The sequence below is a fragment of the Haliotis cracherodii genome, unplaced genomic scaffold (genome assembly GCF_022045235.1).
Source record: "Haliotis cracherodii isolate W230 unplaced genomic scaffold, xgHalCrac1.p SCAF_6, whole genome shotgun sequence".
Lineage (NCBI taxonomy): Eukaryota > Metazoa > Mollusca > Gastropoda > Lepetellida > Haliotidae > Haliotis > Haliotis cracherodii.
The window spans coordinates 38129076-38149307 of record NW_027266319.1 but is presented as its reverse complement, the minus strand read 5'-3'; the positions used below and the strand labels follow the sequence as shown (position 1 = coordinate 38149307).

General features: G+C 38.6%; 1 protein-coding gene across 2 annotated transcripts in view; it reads left to right on the top strand.

Annotated features, from left to right (window-relative positions):
- The first annotated feature begins 9286 nt into the window (after nucleotides 1-9286).
- Nucleotides 9287-20232, top strand: part of LOC139444629 (protein kinase C delta type-like) — a 133658-nt gene continuing 122712 nt past the window's right edge. For both annotated transcript variants that reach the window (XM_071225543.1, XM_071225546.1), the window contains exon 1: nucleotides 9287-9577. The gene's annotated coding sequence lies outside the window, so the exon portion shown is untranslated. The remainder of the gene's footprint in view (nucleotides 9578-20232) is intronic.

The window sequence follows — 20232 nt, the reverse complement described above, 5'->3', positions numbered from 1 at the left end:
TTTCACAAGGGGCATTTTCTCAACCCCTCACCCGTTGGGCAACTTGTACATACATAGAGAGTTTTTCCTGCGAAACCGAATTAAGAATCAATATGGTTTCATACATGGATAAGTTTAGGTGAGGTGAGGTGAAATGGGGTTTAACGTCGGGTCCAAGATTATTGCACTTATATAGCGACGTGCATGTACGTGTGTGTGTTTGTGTGGCTGCTAGTACTAATCCGGACTGATGCCGATTTATAGTGCTAGCTCACTGAGATACCATGCCGCAGTTTAACATGAATACCCCACTCAGACTCAGTATACTGACTCCGAGCCGACCAGTCCTTGTTTTAGCCCCTTAATGCGAGCGCCAGGCGGGGTAACAACAAGTACCATCTTTTAACGTCTTTTGGTATGACGCGCCCGGGGAGCCAACCTCGGACCTTCCGCTCTCCGGGCGGACGCTCTACCACTAGACCACGGAGGCGGTCGCATATATGTTTAGATTAAATAATGTTTTTTGTCTTTTGATATGCGTCTCTTGAAGATTCAGAATCACTGAAAAATGTCATTGATGATATGGGACAGAGGTTTTCAAGAAGCGTTTTGCTAATATTTAAACATGAGCAAGTCTTTGACCCCAAGGTGACTTTCTGAGATGCTATTACAAAAAGATATACACATAGCGCAACGTTCATCTTGGTTCATGAATAAAAAAGAAGTTAGTTTCATCCATTTGAACATGTTTCACATTTCTCATACCAACGCAATAATATTTTTATGTATTTCCCTCAACTTTACAATTTGACTTTTCTCGTCTACAGCCTACTTTGAAAATACAACACTGTGTCTCCAGATTGTGAGATCTCAATGAGACAAATGTTACAATGTTTCCAGATATTGTGAGAACTGAATGATATCTTAGCAAAAATAATTTATGAGAGCATTCCAACAAACCAGTTCCTGAAGTGAGTGAGTGTTGTTTTGCGCCTCGGTAAGCAGTATTCCAACTAATATGCCAGTTCTGAGTCAGGTAAACCAGCTGTTGACTATATAATTAATAAGCCATGCCGCTTGAGTACGATGACAAGCAATCAGCCAGGGTACACTAGCGAACCATCCTTCGCAAGCCTGCGATGCGACACGGCCTTCGTTGACGCTTTTCCACTCAAAACCTTATACCTACGATAGCGATATAGTTGATGTTCAGAGCCAAAGTTGCGAGAGCTCGTATTTATGGACTTAAAATGAAAATGGTCTGAAAATTCAGTTTTTTCGGAAGGAGACAGTTAAATCGTGTATATCATGGTATAGTGAGAGCTCTCTGTGCAGGTTTATATGAGAGTATCTATATTACCCATACGCTAGACATTCCTGCTACTATCAAGTTTACAATTGAATATGGTTACAATCGCAGACCATTAGATAAGACAATCCAGTGATTGATATTGTGAGCAGCGATCCACACCGTCGGGGTACGATGACTAACAATCAAACCAATCATCGAGCGGTTCAAGCATGACCACCCGATCCATTGGTCGCCTAATACGACCATGCAGGCTGTGAGGACTAATTCCAACCCGCAATCCCCACGGGTCTCAAGTTCATAAGACAGTCACACAACAAATGTGGGATTTTCACGTTTCAAGATTTTGTAAACAGTTATAAAATTAATAAATGCTATTGCTATGCTAAATATGTGTGACAAATTAACATTTCTGTTGAATTCCTTGTCCTCGTCGCAAGCGGCACTCAGCAGAAACTATAATCTGACACGGCCGTCACTGACTCGGGGGACGGAGCTTATGAAGACGTCCGTGTGTCAGACAATAAACACATGTCATGTTTAATTCATTTCCAAAACTGTGACTTTCTCTCCAGATCTCGTATTACATTTTCATAAGTTCGAACATATCACTTTTCAAATTATTCTAATTTCTGATTCATGTCTTCTTGCCCAGCGAGACTATATACAGTGTGTTATAGGTGATGCTTTTCTGGATAACACCTTCAACGTAAAGCTTGTTTTTCAAAAATATCTTTTTTGAAGAGTAATGAATAAATCGTGTACATTTCAAATATATATGCGAAATATCTAGCACGTATGCAAGATAGCTTGCATTGAGTGGAATCCACCATGTTAATGGTACCAACCACGCTGTTTCCATTTCATTAACTTGAACAACTGCAGATGTCACTTCCACTTCATCTATGTCACCTTTTAGCAAACCCAACGAACACATCGCATTAGTTTAAATTCCTAAAACGCTGAGATTTCTTCAATCGAAAGAATATTTTCTGACAACACAAAGGGTGCACCTCATTTCAAGTACATTTCTGAAAAAAATGTTTGAGGTCCTCTAAAACAATCTGATTATCGTCAGTGTGGCGATTTATCCGCAGATGGCGTGTTTGCCGTAATATCTCCTTGTACCAGGCTGCCAATCTTCATCTCACGACAATCTGTCTCCTGTGAGCGGTGTCGGCTTTTATGGAAACCCGAGAGTGCATGAAGTCCATATAGATGCGAACAGCCGTGTTCTGACACAAATAGAGGAAAACAAAATAAACAATATTATCAAAGACAAGGACACAATGTCAGACATAAAATGTTCTAAACATTTACCCCCCAAAAACGGCTTCGTTTTCGTAGTGTTTGTTTGCTTGTTTGTTGTTTAACTCCGCAATTTTCCAGCTACTAGTAAATGGTGGTCTATAAATAATCGAATCTGGACCAGACAATCCACTGATTGTCCTCCTGAGCATCGATGATATGCATCGAACCAAGTCACCGAGCCTGACCACCTGGTCCCATTAGTCGCCTCTGGGAAGTGGAAGATTCGCTTTCTGTTTAGGTTTGATTGAATGTTTTTTGGGGGGTTTCTTTAACACTTGTATTGCATGTAGAACATTCAGATAATTAAGTAAAGCAACATATAACATGATGACCTGAACGTGTACCAGTTATCAATAGTGCTGGTTATAGCAGCAGCACATTAACTTACATTATAGGGGTAGAATAGGTCTTCAGCAACCCATGCTTGCCGTATACTATAAAAGGCGACTGTGCTTGTGGTAAAAGACGACTGACGGAATCGGGTGGTCAGGCTCGCTGACTTGGTTCATGCATGTCATCGTATCCAAATTGCGTGGACCGATGCTCATGATGTCAATCACTGTATTGTCTGATCCAAACTCGATTATTTACAGACCGCCGTTTATATCTATAGCTGTAATATTGCTGAATGCGGCGTGAAACAACAAACAAATACACTTACATTATAGTTTTCAAGCAGTTTACCGTTAATATTTTGGAAAGTTGGCATTTTTTGTGTGAAGAGTGTGATAATTGTATTTAAGGGATCATTATTTTAAGTATATTTTCTTTAATGATATACATCGTTCTGTTGTTCTGTCAACTTTCCAAGTATTTCCACGGTGGACGCACTTCTTTACATTCCAAAAGCACATTGGGTATAGTTTCTAATTCAGTTTCACAGAAAGCATACTTCTCATCACTGACGTTAAACTTGAAGTGTTACTTTTATCTCCGAACGCCCATGCGTGCGTCGGAATTCATCGTTTCCTTTGATACTTATGTGTTCTTTAGTGTGGCACTTGTACAATATTATATATACACGACTCTAAAGCTATGCACGAAAACCGGATTACACATAACATCATACCGTGTAGTATATTGTATTTCAACACAGGGAGTGTTTTGTCAGCAGGTTTTAGCAACAATCATGTCTTTTAGAAAAGGATGAAACTGGCATGCATTTAAAACAGTGACTTTAGTATAGGGGTTTGTTGACAGATGTTTCGAACCTTAGACTAAACAGTGTCTAGTTTTGTCTCGTTCACTGTTGTAGAGCCATTGGCTGAAATACACAGGGCGGAGGAATTATTATCAAAACATTTTACATGTTTTATTATTCAAATCTCTTTTGCAATGTACGAAAATAAGTTTACATTAAAATCGTTGTTAATCCGGCAGGATTAGTTGTGTGATGCTCTTGCTGACCTTCTATAGCTGCTACAATTATGAGGTATAAATGCATTCCCATAACCATTGAGGTAACTGCTGTAGGATCCCTTGGCACCCCAAACCACAATTACATGGTGAAGAAGAGACCCCAGACAAAGCTACGACACTACCTTAGCATGCCGTTGCTTTTGTGTCGTCACTTTGTGTTCCCGTGTGTATGTGCAGTGGAGCTAGACTGACATTTAGTCCCAGAAATAAAGTTATCTACAAAATAAAAATAATAAAATTCAAATGGAGTCCAAAACACTTAATTTTAGAGCTGAGGCAATCTAGACATGCCAAATCATTCTAGACTTGAGTTAAAAACAATTCTCTAGGGTCTGGAGACAGACTACAGTGAAGCTAGCTCAGCCGTTAAGTATCTTGCAGCTCCGATCTCAGTTCTGAGTTCAATGTTTTGAAACGATGAACATTTTAATACAAAACTGAGGGTCCAGAATTTATTAAAGGGTTTGGGGAATTCTCCACTTGAGCGCGTGTGGTTGGGGCCGCGGGTGCAATGCATGGGTTTGGTCTCTAAATCTTCAAAAGAAATGAGTTTAAGCCCATTATATTAGAGTGTCCTAAATCGTAAAAAGAACAACGTTAAAATCAGTGTGCCTTTGTAGGATTCCTTCAATATATGGCCAGTATTTATACACGTCTTCCTGAGATAGTGTCTCCTATAATCGTTGTTGTTGCAGTGTGTGTTTGTACGTGTGTGTGCATGCGTTGCGTGCGTGCGTGTACGTGTGTGTTTAGGGTTGTCAATCAGGCGAAAATGACAATGCTGATGATTTCGCGAACGAATTTCAATGAATTTCGCGTCAATCGGTGATTTTGGAAAGAAAGAGGGCTTCTCCAATAACTCGTTCTGAAGTGCAACACATCAGACGGATGTTGTAACAACAGGTACTGATGGAGAATGTGTATATATGCCATGGGACGATCTGGCATATATACAAGTCACGTCATACGTCATATCGCCCCTTTTCTAACATGACCGCAAACCTGTGAACATCCGGGGTAGAATAGGTCTTCAGCAACCCATGCTTGTCGTAAGAGGCGACTAACGGGATCATGTGGTCAGGTGGAATATTGCTGAGTGCGGCGTTAAACGACAAACAAACAAATAACATGGCCGCGTGCACCCGGAATAACACGAGTTGGTCACGAATGCCAATGCCGAGGGGTATGTGTTTGTCATGTGCGCGTGCGAACATCGCGTCATGTTATTCTGAATTATACAAGGATTTCATATTCGGACATATGCTCAACCAAAGCAGTGTTTTGGGAAGTTTTCGGGAATCATATTTGGTACATCTCTATGTTTTAAATAATTCAAAAAGAGTATAAACATTAACGCCTTGCGGCATGTGACATAACCACGTCAGTGCCGTAACCACACAGTTTCATAATTCACAACGTGATCGTCACGATTGTTATGTTTCGGGATGCCAAATCAATCTCGACGTGGCCTCGTGGTATTCCGGATTTTCCCGAATTCTGAAACCTCTTGAGGCTCACGGAGAGACGAGCGCCTGGCGTACGCCTCTCGTATCTGCGCTTTCGATAAATCATTGTCACAGCACACATGTTGGTTGTTAAGCGTGTTTAACGTTGTTTTCGGAAAATCAGAAATGAATGAACTGTTTGATTAGAATATAGACTTTGGACGGTTTCATGTGAATAATAATCAACTTCTTTTGTTCAAGTGATATTTTCATCCTGGGCCTGACAACGTTCGCGACCAAATTGCTTAATAAAGGTGTTGTATCCGTTTGTATGGAAACATGTCCATTTGCAGTATCTATTTGTGGTTAAAACAACAAAGTGGGGCTCGTTCTATGTTGAAACAACACCATTGCCTGCATTTAACGAAACCAAAAATCGAAATTTTAGCAGTCATTTGAGAATTTATCATCACGCGGGACCCAGCTCTCTGTGTTAGTACGAACCTGGCAGCCCGCTAAAATAAATACAGATCAATCATGAAATATCCTTCTATGGTCTGCGTCTAATGTTGCTTCTTTATATCACATGATTCATGGACACAATTTGAACCGCCCAACCCTACTCTCAAACAGACGCCTTATACGCCGCCTTTTGTAATTTATCACGGCGGGGGCCACCACATATTAGCATCAAACATTGTACCCAAGTGGGGAATCGAACCCGCGCCTTCGGCGTGACGAGTGAACGCTTAAACCAGTAGGCTACCCCACCGTTCCTTACTCTCTTATAGACTCCCATTTGCATGGGTGGTGGGGTTGTCTTGTGGTTAAAGCGTTCGACACGGTAACGATTCCCGACATGGACAAATCTCATTGTCGATGCCCTCAAGTTGATGTTACTGGAAATGGAGCGTAAAGTCACACTCGCTCAATCACTGTATTATATGTATGATTTGTTTGGTTGCTGTTTAACGCCGCACTCAGCAATATTCCAGCTATATGACGGCGGTCTGTACATAATCGAATCTGGACCAGACAATCCAATGATTGACTTCATGAGTATCGATCCAAGCAATTGGGATACGTTGACATGCATCAACCAAGTCAGCGAGCCTGACCATCCGATCCCGTTAGCCGCCTCTTACGACAAGCATAGTCGCCTTTTACGGTAAGCTTAGGTTGCTGAAGACCTATTCTACCCCGGATCCTATCAAAAAAAATGACAGTGCCAAATGTATTTTGCAAGGATAGCAACTGTTTTTATAACGAGTCACGAAGCCTGCAATCGTCTGTGTCGATTAAAGAGTTCTGATTATTTATGCCTCTTCGTCAACATCCACTTGATCCCATTATTATCTGCTGTCTATGGCAATGGTAATCTAATTTTCCTCCACTGACGGTATATAACTTTGAATAAAATCGCTGTACAATGAGATTGCATGCACGCACGACTCCCTCAGTGTCAAAGTAATGTCAAACATATGTTGATATAAACGTGTTTGTTCTACAACAGATCCAAATAAGAAATATGATCGATACGCATAAATATATTTTCCACTACAGTTAACATCCATCATTGTAAAACATAAGGCCTCTTTTTATCATTACTTGCTTTACGTTGTTTCCCCCAAAGTTTGGTGTGTCTGTTTGTTGTTTACCGCCGCTCTCAACAATGTTCCAGCTATAAGACGGCGATCTCTAAATAATCGAGTCTGAACCAGACAATCAAGTGATTCGCATTATGAGCACCGATCAACGATATCGGATAAAATCAAGCTAAAACGAAAGCCCTGGAGAGGGTGGGGTGTAGTTAATTTACGTTTACATCGTAGACGTGTGTGCGGCAATAACATATGTGTTCAATTAGTGAGGCGCTTCCCGACGGTGTATTCATGATGAGTACTCTTGACATGCACAGACCCGAAATAGGCCTGCTCCAGGGTGACAGTCTTTTACCTATTTTATTTACATTAAGTGCGTGGATTTTGTGTCAAGATCACTAAAGTATCACCTTTATGACGTCAGGTGTTTCTCATGATCATGAACAGAAATATCACGCTGACGAGATTCAGAGACTGAATATTAGTGGCAAAGATTATTCTTGATATATTGATGCCATATTTGCGATAATAATTATTCTCTGAATCTCGTCAGGGTAATATTTATTCAGTATGTCAGCAATAATGTGTTATTCATCGGAATCGCACAGACGAAAACAAAACCCCACCTCTTCCACACTTAATGTCCGCTGTTGGTTATAGTAAACATAATACCATACAATCAACCTTCTGTTTTTTCTTGCTGGCAATCCAGTGGAAGTATGCGCACAGACAAGTTGTCTTTTGAATACTCGTGTGGGGACCCGGTTTGCTTAGCATAGTATTAGTGTAAAATAAATTACGGTTTCAAAGTAAAGTAGAAGTTAAGTAGTTAAGTATATACGTGTATACAGGTCACTATGGTGTACTTGGTGGAATATTGCTATTGCGGTGTAAAACAACAAACAGACAGAGAGAAGATACCATTATATTTCTTTTATAAATTCAGTTTATTCGTTTAATATACGATATGAGTCCTTATAAAGTGGTATTTGGGTAGATATTATAGTCTTCTATATGTCTTAATACGTTCAGTGTTGCATCTGTGAGGTTTTAGTTGCGTTTGGGCGCCCGGGCCAAGCCAGACCAAACACAGACTTAACACTTGTGATAGAGACAATGTTGAGAATAATATAGTGGGAAACTGGCTTCCTTTTAACGAACGAATTCGTTTAAAATACGTTTACTGTGGTGTTTTAAAGAAATAATTGGGTAGATTAAATACTGTTTTATAGATCTTAGAACATTTCATGAGAATCTGGCTTGTATTTATTGATTTTAACCGCCCGAGTCATGTCGGACGGAACACTTGAGAAATGTCTGACTGCTCTGAGATGAGAGAGAAAACGGCTTCCTTTGACTTCCATGCATGTGTGCACTTAACGCCATATATTATGTCGTTTTAATTTCCTATATATAGTTAGATACAGCTTTTCCGGACAGAGATCATTTGTATCACGATAGTTGGAAGTATTTGATATCTTTTAAATGCTAATTCGTTTAACGATTCGTCTTTTACATGTAACCTATAAGAAATTTGCTCAGCCAGGCTCACAGACCGCTCGACTTCCTGATATTTGTCGATTACTGGCAATAACTTAACTGGCAATTATGTTTTACATTTGTGGTGTGTGATTACATATTATTGTCACGTGCGGATTAATAATATGTAGGTATTGTCTTAGATAATGGCTTAATTAACCAATAATTGATTCATAAATATAATTTTAAGACGTAATCGCTTTCTTAAATAAATACTTTGTATACATGAATATTATCAAGCTCGGTTTTAGAGAAACTGTTCGTGTAAAATATTTGTGTAACTGAAATTCAGACATAGATAGATAGATAGATAGATAGATATTATCATTAAACGTGATTGTGTAATGTAATATTTTGTCGAATGACGTATATAGATAGATATAGATCTATAAACGTCTTTAATTTTGTCCTAATGTGATTCAGACTTAAAATATACTATTCTCAGCATCAGCACACTCACGACGAACACATTGAACAAAAAAAGACTTGCACGTCATTCAAAGTCCTTATGTCTCAGAACATCGTCGACAGTTAGTCATTGTGATACAGGTAACAAATACTGAAAGACTCATTCATAAAATACAACGCAGAGATTAGATTGTGTCACGTTGTTCCATATAAGGAAAGCGCGACCCCAGTTTAATAGTTGGGATGACGTCACATGCGTGATACTATTTTTGGCGACAAGGCACACGAGCGGTGTTTTCCTCGCTCGTCACAGCTTGACTGGCGTTTGCACCTGCAAAGTACCCAAACACGGAACGTAGGACATTTATTATTGATCGGACTGTGGATCGTTGTCGCTTTTAACTTGTTGCTGTGTGTGTGAAGAGGCGCGGCTCAACGAAAGTTGTGAAGTAGTGAAGAGAACGATCGCTCGAGTATTCATTTTACTGTTAAACTGGTTCGAGTACCCAGTTGGTGATCACCAGATAGCGGCCGGTTAGCGGTGGGAGAAGGACGCATGTGTTGAGGTAACTTTTGTTGTTTTACAATGTCATATTTGCAGATTGTGAAACTAACAGTGTGTTGCTTGACCTCAGTTATCATGACGTTAAATTAAAGGATTAATACCTGAATAGTCTATTTACGTAAAGTTATCGGCAAAAAGGTATTAGTACTATTACATCACCAAACGTACAAACATTGTTTGAAATCACGTACAATATTGCCAGTGTGAGTTTTGTGGTATACACATTGTTGTCAATAGGTGTTTGATGTGATAACGCATTGATTGTTTTTGTAGTATTGTATTACGCAGGAGGTATATATACAAGGTATATACTACATGTAAATTGCATGTATATTGCACTCCGTGACAATACCACAATAGTGTGATGAATGGGTTGACCACAAATCAAACATGTTAATTGCATGTATATTGCACTCCGTGACAATACCACAATGGTGTGATGAATGGGCTGACCACATATCAAACATGTTAATTGCATATATATTGCACTCCTCGACAATACCACCATAATATAATGAATGGGTTAGACCTCAAACTAAAGAGATATATTGCATGTGTATTCGTTTAAAAATAAACATGATTTTGTATTAAAAAAACAATAATTTTAAATAAGGTTGAAACAACACCATGAACAAGATTGGTTGAAATAGGCATAATTTGTAAAATGTGCAGCATTTATTTCTTTTCTTTTGACAATTAAATTTACAATTGAATTAGAGTGATGATGTGAAAACATATAAACGAGGGAGAATATCGCCATAGAAGGAAAAACAGGTAAAAAATATATGACTTATGGACAGTATTCACAAACAGCATTGTGGACATAAATGATAAAACTGCCATTGACGAGACTGCATGACTGCCGCTAGTCAGGGGGTGGATGCACACAGAGCTACTTCCTCCTTTCACGTGGTCGCGATGCACAGCAGTTGGATAGTCAGGAGGAGCATGAAGAGGGCAGATCATCTCTACTTCCGTGTCATCTGGGACTTGTTATCTGATCTGCTTACAATCAATTAATTTTATAAGATGTCAAATGATTATATTTGCCACATAAGCATAACATATTTATTTATATTTTTCATAATGATCTAGTTTTTTATTTCCCCTGATGTATTGATAATAATCCATAGTTTCAATTTTTTATAGTGTGACCTAATTGGTCTATGATGGACAGTAGAGGTGTTCATGTGATCATGCACAGACTCTTCCGCAATCATGGGATCATGTATGAGCGTGATGAAATTATCTTATATCTGATATGAGCACAGAATAATAAAAAAAAATGTGCTTGTGCAAGATACGAAATGAAACAGTCATTGTGGTGTATCCTTCCTGCAAATTTGTTACACAAGAAAAGGGAACATATGGTCTCAAAGATGAACCATGACAGATAGTTGACTAATTGTTTTGTTTTGTGAGACTTGTATAATTGTACAATGATGCTCTACAGGAGGACAATAAGGGAATTTCGTTGTGACATAGTGAGGTCACATAGGGATTTATCTAGACCCGCTCAGAGGTTGATAATCAAAGTCTGCAGCAAATGTAAATACAAATTCCCAACTAAATATTTCCCAGTTCATGTTGTATAGTAATAACTGTTGATAAGGCTTTGCAAAATTGACTTGCATTTCAGTGACCAATTTGAGCAAAGTAACAATTTTTCCCTCAAAACTGCCCAGGGCTATTAGTCTGGAATCCTGGATAAATCTGTCACATGTTACTTTAGATCTGCATACCTTCAGATATCGCTTGATAGTTTCCTTTAATACAAGGTCTAGACCTTGATTTGATATGAGCACCAGACCATATAGTATAGTGTACCTTTAATGCACTGTGATGGAATATTCCATTGAAATGCAGAGTTGTATATTTAACGTGTATTTAAAGAGAGAAAAAATGTTCCATCATAGTAATAAAAACATGCTTACCCATCATATCAACTTGATACAGGCAAGATTGTGAGTGTATAACCAAAAGTGCATCATACTTAAAGCTCCGACGATGGTATGTGGTTAGGTGCATCAGTATTTTCAAACAGACACTCTCAGTGTAACGGCATACTTTCTATCCTGAGGATAAAATTTGGGACATTTTCGTAATACAGTTTATGAGTTTACCATGGAACTATGCCAAATTAATAGCTGAAAGCTGTTTCGAGTTTGTCACTCAGTTTAGATGTAACCTCTTTACTAAGTAATCTGATGAAATGACGAAGGACAAATATCATCAAGTGTGTGGGTGAATTTTCTTTTTGGCTACAGCCAGCAATATTCAGGTTATAACTATCTGGGCCAGGGATCATTCCACAAAGCGATTTTGATCGTAACTCACTTTAATAAAGGCTTACGGTCATCGTAGCGGTAAGATCATCGTAACTCATATATACTTTACCAAAGGCTAAACGTCATCGTAGCAGTAAGATCATCATAACACATACTTTAACCAAGGCTTATGGTCATCGTAGCGGTAAGATCATCGTAACTTACATACTTTAACAAGGGCTTACTATCATTGTAGCAGAAGAGCCCTTAGTGGAACAGGATCCAGGTCAACCAGTGGTTGACAGCATGAGCAACAATCCACAGGTTTCAGGTGAAGATAACACACAGTGATCTTTAGATGTGACAAACATGGGGTACTGGGGACTTATTCTGACATTGAACCCAGAAGTACATCTCTGAGATAACTGAGGGCTGTTGAGTGGCCAAGGCTTGTGGTAGCCTTTTTTACATTACAAAGTTTAAATCACTGTGCCATAAATATATACTATAAATCACTAAGTCTCATATTACATTGTATATTAATATGAGCAATGATGAGGATATTAACAAAAAATATCCATAACTTTACACCTATTCTCAACGTGCCACAGAAAACAGATTTATTACATATAGTCAGCCATAGATCCCTAAACCAAATATGAATATTTTGACCTTGACCCATGACAGTCATAATTGACTCATCTGAGTTCCCCCGCAAGGCACACAGATTACCTGTGAGATGACTTTACCTGTCGTTAGTGAGACATCTACCTGTCGTCAGTGGCAGGTAGGTGATGGGTCCACCATGTTTACAAATACCTGCAGGATATATATCAGATGTTCATGCAAATCACAGCTTTATCAGTCACAGATGTTTCATGTGTCCTTTTTTTAATGATCAAATAGTGTTTGGCTTCGTTTCCAGGGAAACAAAAGTTCATGTTTATGACTATGATCCATGATAGGACTCAAGGCTTTTACTGAATGCAAAAGGTGCTTGCATTATCTTTGTCTATTGAGAATAATTAGGAGATAAACATACTGTGTTTTCAATGTAGAGCTAGGTTACCTGTAGATTTAACCCCGCTAAATTGAATTTGGTACCGAACGCGCAGCGTGAGGTTTCAAATATTAAATTTAGCGCGGTTAAATCTACAGGTAACCTAGCTCTACATTGAAAACACAGTATGTTTATCTCCATTCTACCATGACTAAATAAAATGCGAACTCTTTGGTGTTAGCAAATATACAGAGTGAAGCGGCATGGGTTGAGTTCAGTGTTTTGAGTGGGTTATCGATCTGAATTACGGAATCACCGAACAAAATATGGTGCTGTATATATTCAAGCAGTTTGTTTACACCGTAATACCTCACTAAAACATATGACAGGCATTGAAAGCATATAAGCACGGCAACTTGGTAAGCTAACATGAGGTGGGCATCCCTAAAGAAAACAAAGCAAGCTTTGCAAGGCTTTCGCTCTACAGCGCGCGTCACCATTATGACGTCATATCGCTCATTGTGACGCAAAAAATATGATGTCACAGTCGTATATAGAAAAGCGCCAAAATTCCAAGCTCTCTGTTGTCTCCAAAACGTAAACACATTCCCTTTGTTGATTTCTGTCGTGTTTTTCTGCATGAAATGTATTGCCACACATCCTTTTAATATTGTAGTAACCGCATCTGTGCATTTTGTAACCTGTAATTGTAGATATAATTATTCAAATATGCCTACCGACAATTACTGAAAATAGTACTATTGTATGAATATTAGCTTCCGCGGTGATGCGGCCGTCAAACCAGCTGTTTCAATCAGAGGGGGTTTATTGTGATTTAATAGCCTCTGATTGACCAATCAGAATCGAGTAAATTCCAAATTCATGGTAGAATTGAGAACGATGCAAATAATTAGCCCTGCAAGTTTCAAGGGATTCAAAACAATGTGGCTGTGTGAATCATTGAAACCAATTAAGTTCTACCCGTGGTAGCCGGCAAAGTTTAATTATTGTCCATGTCTGATATTCTTCACTCAATCAAAAAAAGTTTTTTTAAAGAACGAATACCCATCCATGAATTAACCTTCACAAATACTTTATGTTTGTGTTGTTGGTATATTGGTGACCCTGGGACCCTTATTTTCATGTCTGGTACCTTAAAAATTATAGCCCCATGACTCACAAATACTCTTAATTTTATTTTTCATTGGTACATTTTGTGACCCAGGGACCCCTATTTTCATGTCTGGTACACAGAAAAATCATAGCCCCACCACTTACTAATAGAGGGGGCACAGGTGGCCCAGTCGTTTAAGGCGCTGCGATTCGCTGTGCAGAGTTGCGTTCCTTGGGCACGCCAGAAACCTATGATTGTGAGTTCGAATCCCGGTTCGCCCCGATTATGTTTCTGGGTTTGTCAGCACCATTACCGTGCTCGTGGGTTTCACCGAAGTGGTAAACGTCTGACACCTGCATCACTTCAGGCTTTCCTCCCACATTAAGCTGACACGCCGTGATATAACTGGAATACTGTTAAAAGCGGCTAAAACCCAACTCACTCACTCACTCACAAATAGAAATAGAGGTAAATCTTTGGTCCAGATATGTTGTGGAGTTTTAGTCTGTGGTGCTAATATTATTGCTTGTCCATAAAAAGAACAAAGAAGATGTTTTTTGTCCTTATCACTGTTATAGTAACCGTTTCAGGAAAGCCATTTTCCTAATAAACATTCAATTTCAAAGGCTTATTATCATTTCACCATGGCCTGTATATGTCTCTGACCACTTAATTGCAATTACTTACAAGCTCCTAATCCCATTGTTGATCCACATCACCATTGTACTATACATTTACTGTCAGACAACCTGAACAAGCTGTGCACTCATGTCACTTGTCATTAATTACTGTTGTTTATATTTATAACTTAATTGGTGTCAGGTGACCTTGGCTATATAAGCCTTGGTCAAGAGACGTAGAGGCCCGTGTGTGAAATACGCATCAGTCGGAAAGCGCACGTTAAATCTCCAAAGTAAGTAAGTAAAGACGTAGAGGCCATGTGCGAAATATGCTACAGTCGGAAAGCGCACGTTAAATCTTCTATACCAGTCAGTCAGTCAGACGTAGAGGACACCAAACTACAACAATCAAATGACACTAGCAACTCCACTACACCTGGTAATGACTTACAAACCGATAAAGTACTAGGCATTTATCTAATCGAGACAAGCCTATTTGGCTGCATCTAAAAAATCAAAAAATCCTAGCAAACAAGCTACCAATAAAACAGAAAAACTAAATCCATAAAAAACACACAACTTAACAACCTCACAAACTCCTTTAGTTCCCCCACCTTTTAGTATGGCATATTTCAAAATTCCAAATGTCAACCAAAATTAATTAAGCAACCGTAAAGTCCCTCTAGGTTGCCTTATGTTTTCGGACATACCCTTCTGGACCACATCACTGAATGGCCTGGTGAGCCAGTGTAGGAAATACGCAATTGTTGGAAAGCGCACGTTAAAACCCAAACTAAGTCGTACGTAGAGGAAAGGTCTTACCCTTAGCCTAGCTAGGATTAGTCCAGGAACTCCATGGGACCAACACCACAACTACTTTCAATATATGCTCGCCTGGCACTTGTAAATATCTACCTGTATGGTAAAAACTTGTATATAACCCAAGCTATCGACTCCACTGTTGTCACTGCTGACCGAGAACCATACGCTGATCCCTGCTTATAGGAATGTGTAAATAGTCCCTTCAATGTCACTGTTGTCACTGCCGACCGAGAACCATTCACTATTCCCTGCTTATAGGAATGTGCAAATAGTCCCTTCAATGTCACTGTTGTCACTGCCGACCGAGAACCATACGCTGATCCCTGCTTATAGGAATGTGCAAATAGTCCCTTCAATGTTACATGTTGTCACTGTTGTCACTGCCGACCGGGAACCATACACTATTCCCTGCTTATAGGAATGTGCAAATAGTCCCTTCAATGTTACATGTTGTCACTGTTGTCACTGCCGACCGGGAACCATACACTATTCCCTGCTTATAGGAATGTGCAAATAGTCCCTTCAATGTTACATGTTGTCACTGCTGACCGAGAACCATACACTATTCCCTGCATATAGGAATGTGCAAATAGTCCCTTCAATGTTACATGTGTCTGTAACCAGTGCAACCAACACGGTACCACCAGCCTAGCACTCAGAATAAGGATAAGCATAGGAAAAGGGTGACCAATGGCTAGGACATCAAAATAAAAAACAGGAAAGAACAGGGTGGCATCCTTTGATGACATCACATCCATGTGATGTCATAGCGGGAATGATGTATATAGTGACATTATCTCAGGCAGGATGTCATGTGACAAGGGGTTGTTATTTCTGCCACAGGACTGCAACGAAACTGCCAAAATACTGCCACAGATAAGCCACCCGCCATAGTTCAAATTGGGTTTTGTGTGTGGATTTAAAGTACAAGATTTATAACAAAGGATCATAAATTGTTAAGTTTTGAAAAACTCACGATGTAAACAAATAGATAAAAATGGTAAAAAGAAGGTAATATTAAAGAATATGGTCATAAATGACTGATAACAGGATCATCAGGGATTAAAATATGAACAAGAGTGATCTCAAGTGTTTCAAGGAAATCCGATGTGTACAGATTTATAACAACCGGTATACACCCCACTTATACCCAAGTGTTTAAACAACTGGTACAGATATGTACACAAGAGGGTGGGTCTTTTTCTGGGGTCAGTTCATGTTTCAAGTGCAGAACAGTAAAATATGTCGTGACCTTTATTCAACTGCACTCTCTAAATTGAAACGTATAACATCAGTAAAGTCTGCAATTATTACTCTAAAAAAACCTATCATAAGATTGTAATGCAGGACTTGACAGATTATTTTAAAATCTTGAATAAAAAGTAAAAATACAATTTGTATTAGTTGAAGGTGTTTGTTCAAAACTTATTTTCAATAAATTGTATAAAAAAATACTTTTCAGAAATTATAGAGATGGCGCATTCAAAACAAAATAAATTGCCCGGTCTTTTATCAGCACTGTAAGGCTCTGTCAACTGTAAAATGTTGTAATTGAGTCATGTGCTGATAATGTATGTTGCAAAAGAAATCATGAATTAATTCCTATAATAACAGATGAAACATTATGTCGGAATTCAAATGTGTTGACATAGCTGGAGTGTGATTGACAGTTGTTTACAAACCTTGTTTACTTCATGTGGGATTATGTATGCCTGACAATGTGTTGGGACCAGAGAAACATGGCGTTTATGACATAAATATCCATTACAATTTGCTTTTTACATTTTGATTAAAGGGTTATTATAAAGATATTTATTAATTATGTAATATTGTTTAATTTATTCTATAAACCTGTATTTTATACATTGTGTTTTAAATATGATAAAATGAAATTTGTAGTTAAAAGAAGTTCCATGTTGGTGTACATTTTGTAAGGATAGTTGACTTAATCAGATTTCAAAATATCAGAACACGGTTCAGGTTTGACCCCCTTTTTATTTAATAATTAAGTTTCATTAAAAGTTTATGAGAATGATTAGCTTGAACGCACATATCATACTTTATATCACTGAATAAGTTACTGAGTTTTGGTGTTCTCTTTTGTTTGAAATGTTTAAAAAGGGAAAAAAACAAATTTAGCTATCGTGCTGATTTTGAAGAATCATAAAAATATTTTTGTACTGCATTTTCAATAATGTTCTCAAAATGATATTATGTCCCCATTAGCATGTTAGGCTATACCTAATGTTCATAGCAATCATATAGAGTGGAGTAATTCTGTAGATTATGAATTGGTGACCCTCAAAAGATATTGACAAATATGTAATTGACACTTTGTTTACGTTGTTGTCAAGGTTACATGCTGCAAGTGATAACTGGACCTTGGCAAGTAGGAGGTGTTTATTGATGGGTTAATCACAGTGAAAATGTGTCCTATTACCGGCTACCCTTAGTTGTTATAAACATGATAATAGTCTTCAAGCTGATATTTCAAATGGCATGTGGCTGAGAAACAATGTAATTTAACGTAGATCGTTATTTTTGTTGTAAATCTCATTTGAGGGAACAGTAAATATTGAAATTATTGTGATATGTGTGACAGTGAAGCACACACATATTGTATACTTTGAACATATGTGAACACACAATGCCATTTAGAAAGTGGTTAAATGTAACAAATGTTATATTTAGGATAACACTTTCTTTGTAAAGTACCGATTCTAGTACTCTTTTGGGTTGAGTCCCATCCGGGATTCGAACCCACACAGCCAGAGTGAGGCTCCTAATTGCCAGCATACAAAGTCAGCGATCCAACCCACTCAGCCACCGAGGTGTCCACTTCCACTGATGTGAAGCCCATTTCTGGTGTCCCCCACCATGATATTGCTGGAATATAGCTAAAAGTGCCGTACAACCATACACACTCACTCACTTCCTCTGAGGCTTGAACATATAGACAGACACATGCAGCATTTCTTTGTTTCCTGCTGAACCAACTAACACACTGATATTCCTGCAGAATAAAACAACACATGTTCAGACTTGCAGATCTATTCTTATGGATGTTTTTCCTTTATGCTACCTAGACTAGTATATCACCCTGTAAAGTCAAAACCATGCCTGTCACTTGGGGTTAAAGCGATGCAACAATTGGTCAGGGATTGGTCAGCTAGAAGACATGTAATGTGTCTGAGTGGGGTGTCCATGTTAAATTGCATGGTATCTCAGTGGGCTATCACTATAAAACCAACATTATTCCGTACTAGTACCAACAGAGAGCCACACATCTGCATGCACATTGGTATATAAGTGCAATATTCTTTAACGCGACGTTCCACCCCATTTCACCATTACTCTTCAGCACAGACAAGTGATTAACTTATTTACTCAGTAGTATAGTGATGTATAAATAAAATATGAAAGACAGTTGCACAGATATAAAAGTGAAATAGAATTCTGTTCATGCACACCTGCTCCTTTGGCAGGATATGAAAAGATTCCTAATTCAGTGTGATGTTGGCGGTTACAATGGATCATTGCAGGAGGATGAATCACCAGGTCTGGAGCATTTTCTTCCTGTTTGCCTTATCAAGGATCTTTTACCCCCTTTACCTAAATAATCTGGCTGTGTAAGTTTACTTGTATTGGAGCATACCATATTTTCTTGAGTATAGTGTGCACTTTTTTTTCCAAAAAACACAGCTGTGTAGAAGGGGCTGCGCATTATACACGAAATAATGAGTTTTGATGTTTTTTCCCCCATGGAAAGACATTACCGTGAGCACGTAACACCGGAAATACCATGTCAACAAATCCATACTGAAGTACGCAAATTAATCATGTAATTACACTGTCTGGCTATAAAAAGTCTTCTTTGTATATCTGGACTTATGTTTGTAACTTATTTCATTAATTTTATTCAAAATTCCTTTTAATATTTTTTTCATTAATTTCGGTGAAATAGTGATTGGAAGATCGCACAACTCACCGTTATAAAACAGCAACCAAGGTCAGATTACCGCTATTGACGCCTTGAGTTGACAGAGAATGGATACATATATCATAAATCATTTGCCGGACTTCACTAAAGGGGTACGGTGTAATTTTTTTTCTGCGCTTGGTATTCAAATTTATTTTTTTTCAAAATACTGAAGCTGCTAGAGGGGGGTGCACATTATACATGGGTGCGCACTATACTCAAGAAAATATGGTAAGTGGCACAGAATCCTGGTATGTGTTTCTGTGAGTGTCAGAGATGTGTAATGGTGATATAATACGACTGCCGTATTCATCATAATAAGTGCTTCAGGTGCTCTTAAAAATGACAAGGATAGGGGGGTGGGTAGGGGGGAGGGGATTGTTAAAACCATACACAAATCAAACATATTGTCTGAGAATGAGCAGCAGAGAACTGAAAACAGAATAAGTTCAAATGTCCATTTAGCTAAAATATTTTAGATTATAGTTAAAGGTAGTGCGTACCCTTTCTACACTGCAGCTTTTTAGATCAGTAATATTCACAGAAAAATATGGATTATTGTGTAAATGATTGGGGTTGGGTGTAGCCATGGGCGCTTAGAATTATATTTACAGTTTGGCTTAGAAATTGGTCAGGGGTGCTTCATATGGCATGTATGGTATATCATGGGGGCCTGTAAATTGTCAAGAGTTGGACAGGCAAGCCACTGGTAGACAACCTGAGCTATGATCCACGCCATCAGGTACGATGAACACATTGTTTTGGGAGTGAATGGCGTTGGCTGTTTCAGACAGCAGTTTTCCAGCTTCAGAAAGCATTTCAATGTTGGGTGCCTTAAAGTTTGAGACATGCCC